Here is a 4,123-nt window from a genome sequence, read left to right on the forward strand (position 1 = left end):
GCTCACCTCCAGGAGGCTGACAAAGCTCAATGTTGACAAGAAACACTTTATTAAGAAATGTCATGAATAAACAATAAAGCATGAATAAACCATGAATAAATCATGAATAAATCATGCCATTCATGAACATAAAAGTATTTAATTGTTGTATTTATACACATTTATAAGCATGAACATTCATAAGCATTTAGAACAAGTCTTACAGAATATTAACTCAAATGCTGAGTAATCATCACCTTTTTTGTTTATCTTGCCATTTGACACACACCAAGAAAATATGACTTATGATATTATATAGGACAAGAATTGTTCCATTCACATATACATCCATATATAGAATATACATCAATATATAAAATATACATCCATTGTGTTAATAATAGATAGTGAGACATATGGATGTTTTAGCAATGTCTCCTCGAGAAAATACATCTTGTAAATCTACAAAACTTTATCACCAACATCATGAACCAATGAGACTTTAGCAGGGCATATCTTTAGTGGCTCAGCATTATGGCCGCTGTCACTCACACAGGGACAGAGGTAGGGCAACAATGGCTCTTTAAACTTGTCCCTGAATGTATAGATGAGTGACATGTCAGTGGGGTCATAGAAAGTCACCTCTCCCGCATCATAGTCCAGACACACTCTGACCCTCCTGGGCCTCCTCTTCAGAGTGAGACGGGTCCAGGGCATGGTGCAGGCGCTGTACTGGCCGCCGTCCTCAGGGACAGGGCCCAGAACCCGTGGGCAGGGTTCACACCCAGGACCCCTTTCCTACTCACACTCTCTCTCAGGACCCCAGGTCCCATCTGGTCTTACCCGCCACCTCCACCTCCCAACAGTGACTGCCGGAACTGAAGCGGTCGGCCCCCAGCACGCAAACACACGTGTCACAGCGCTCTGGGTTGTTGGGGACGTGAGGCTTCTCTCCACTGACGCACACACTGGTCAGGTCGTCTGAGAGAGATAGCCAGGGGGCCGCGGTGTTGGGGTCCAGAGTCACTGGGGCTGGGGTGAAACACAAACAGGTATGACTACAATGCTATATAACAATTGACATTTTAAAGTGTGGTACTCCGAGCATCTAGTGATCTGATAACCATTCATTTGCTCTGGTCTAGTACTCACTGTATTGCACATTCTCCTGCATCTTCTCCCAGATCTTGAACCTTAGGTTACCCAGGTGTTGGGCCATATCGATCAATGCCCCTGATACAGGCTCTGGATCCTGCAATGTACAGTTGGCCCTGAAGCAAAAAAAAATACAGATGGAGTGGCTGTTGTAGTAAAGGACTGTAACCTCGAAGCAGGCCGAATGTGTTTGAAAAAGTAGAACCTTACCTTGCTTTGTTGTTCTTGTAAGCCTGGGGAAAGGACATAGTTGTGTGAGATAAAATGACCAAATTAGAAAATCAAATGTCTTGTATTTTAGGATGTGTATGTTTAAAGTAAGTGTCTCTGTACCTGGAGAAATGGCAGGTCGTTTGCCTCTATATCCTGTTCTATCTCTCTGATGTTGCTGGTCAAGGAGGTCATCTTCTTGGCCAGGTGTTCAATCTTCTCTGCCATTATAACTGTCTTCATGTCCACCTCCTCAGAGAGGGCAGACAGCCGGACAACTTCCTCCAGGCGCAGGAGTTGATGCAGCGCCACAAACTCATCTCTTATATTCCTTTCTGCTTGCTTGGCCTGGCTCTGGGGGTCAATAGGTCAAAGGGTCAGTGGGTGACCTCTCATACTTTCTGATACAATATGGAAGTGGTTCATAGTGCAGAACTGTTGAAAAAGGCTAGGAAACCAAAATGTTGACAAAAAAGTCAACGTTATTTCTCTGTATAATTGTTTTTTCCATAGTACTTACCTTGATGTGTTCTGCTGTTTTCATGCAATCCTCCTTCAACTTTTGGAATGTCTCCAACTTCCTCCTCAGAGGGATGATAGATGCTTTCACTTCCTCCTGGCCACATACCGGAGGAAAATCTCAATTTCATTTCCTTGACTCCTTGTGTCCTCTCTCCTCACTTCCTTCTCGAAACCCACTGGATGAGAAAGTCAGAGGTCCCTCCCTCTGACCTTCTCCTCCAATGGGTTTTGAGAAGGAGGTGATGAGAGAGGACGAGATAAGTCAAGGGGTTTAGGCCACATACAGTTTCAGGTATTGAGGCGCCTGTGTGCTATTAAACACAACAGACAGAATTAATGACAATATATCATATTTTTTCTACCTACGGCGAAACCGTTTTGATTGACTCTCAGAAACTGCAAAGCCAACATTCATGCAAAACGCATGAGCTCATCTGATGCACAGATAAGAACACGAAAAAGAATAACACATTGCCAAATAACAAGACTAAGCAAACAGAACTATAGTTTCAGTGTAGTGAACAATCCCAATAAGGTGGAATTTTACATCAAATTTAAGTCATTTAGTAAACACTATTATCCAGGGTGACTGACAGTAGTGAGTGCATGCATTTCAGTGCTTGTCCTCCATGGAAATCAAACTCACAACCCTGGCGTTGTAAGCACCTGCTCTACGAACTGTGCCACACGGGCTCATCTGTTTATCATAAATGACTTCCAGTACGTACTTACGGTAATTGGAGAACTACAGTAAAACAGTAAACAGACTAATTACTGTAACACAACCAGACCCGCCTAGTGAAGTGACATACAGTTTCTGGCCCTGAAATGACATACAATACTAGCCATACCTTGAGTTCCTGAGCAGCCTCATCCACAGGGCAGAGCTGATGAGTCCTGTGTCTCCTGGAGGTCTGACACACCGCACACAGAGCCTCCTGGTCCTCCACACAGAACAACAACAACCTCTTCCCATGGAGAATGCACCTTTCATCCCCATCCGGTACCAACCCACTCCTCCCTCCTGACTCCCTCCTTCCCTGGCTCTCCTTCTCCCCCTCTCTCGTCTCAACCTGCTTGGTGGTATTGTGGCTCCTCTCCTCGCAAAGGTCTCCACGATGTTCCTCAGAGCCAGGTTACTGGGTGGAGCGTCGGTTAGGGAATGTTTATGGCAGACGGGGCACTTTTTGATGACCTGAGTGTTCCAGTAGTTGTCCAGGCAGCTCCTGCAGAAGCTGTGGCTGCAGCCCAGCACCACAGGGTCAGTGAAACATCGCAGCACACAGGGCAGGACATGTCAGTCCTCCAGGGTCCAGGTGGCAGCCATGATGGAGAGATGTGTGCTTGTTCTGAGCTGGTGTACCTACCGTAGGGTGGCTGGGCTAGGGACTGATGACGCTGTCTGGAATGCTGGCAAACTGGTCCAGTGTTTCGGTGTTGATTTGCTCCACTTAAAGGGTGGGGCATTGAATGGAAATACACGAAATATGTACTTTTATTGAACATGACATCAATAATTATGGAATTCAATCATGACACTTGTTCTCAGTAAATTAATTAACAGCATAGAATAGATCTGCTCCAGACAAAGTTCCAAAATACACATTGGTGTCACAGACGTCAATGTCACCACTGGAGGTGAGGCTGTTCACCTCAATTTACAAAATAATAGACAGACAAAAATCAATACACAGGAGCCACTGTGACAGACTTTACCAATACAGACGCTTCAGTATGTGATCAAGAAATAGAATCAGCAGGTTATATGCTCAGTGAATAGGTGCCACAGTCACAGACACCTTCTCAGGGCAGATCCTCAGCACTCCAGGGTCAGTGCCATCAGAGTTGTGACAGGGAGAGAAGTAAGGGAACAGTCTCTCTGTGAACCTGTGTTCGAACGTATAGATGAGTGACATGTCACTGGAGTCATAGAAAGAGAGCTCTCCTTTCTCATAGTCCAGCTTGACCATGATCCTCTTGGGCTTCCTCTTCAGAACCAACGGGTACCCAGGGGGCTGTTCCAGCGCTGTACTGCTCCCCTGCTCCACATCCCCATCGCCCAGATCCTGACCTCTGGCCTGACCATCACATTGCCTTTCCGGGCTACACCCTCTTTGGCCACGCCCAGAGTCCAGGCATTCTTAGGCTCCACCTCCACCTCCCAGCTGTGAATGCCCGAGCAGAAATCCACAGAGCTTAGCACGCTCACTGAGCTGTCGAATCGCTCAGCGTTATCAGGCACAGGCTGGGACACCCG

At 46.2% G+C, this 4,123-nt stretch overlaps 1 pseudogene; it reads right to left on the reverse strand.

Annotated features, from left to right (window-relative positions):
• Nucleotides 1-39: 39 nt before the first annotated feature.
• On the reverse strand, nt 40-3,193 carry LOC115136360 (E3 ubiquitin-protein ligase TRIM35-like; annotated as a pseudogene).
• Nucleotides 3,194-4,123: the final 930 nt, after the last annotated feature.

Source organism: Oncorhynchus nerka, unplaced genomic scaffold (assembly GCF_034236695.1).
Source record: "Oncorhynchus nerka isolate Pitt River unplaced genomic scaffold, Oner_Uvic_2.0 unplaced_scaffold_9357, whole genome shotgun sequence".
NCBI classification, from domain to species: domain Eukaryota; kingdom Metazoa; phylum Chordata; class Actinopteri; order Salmoniformes; family Salmonidae; genus Oncorhynchus; species Oncorhynchus nerka.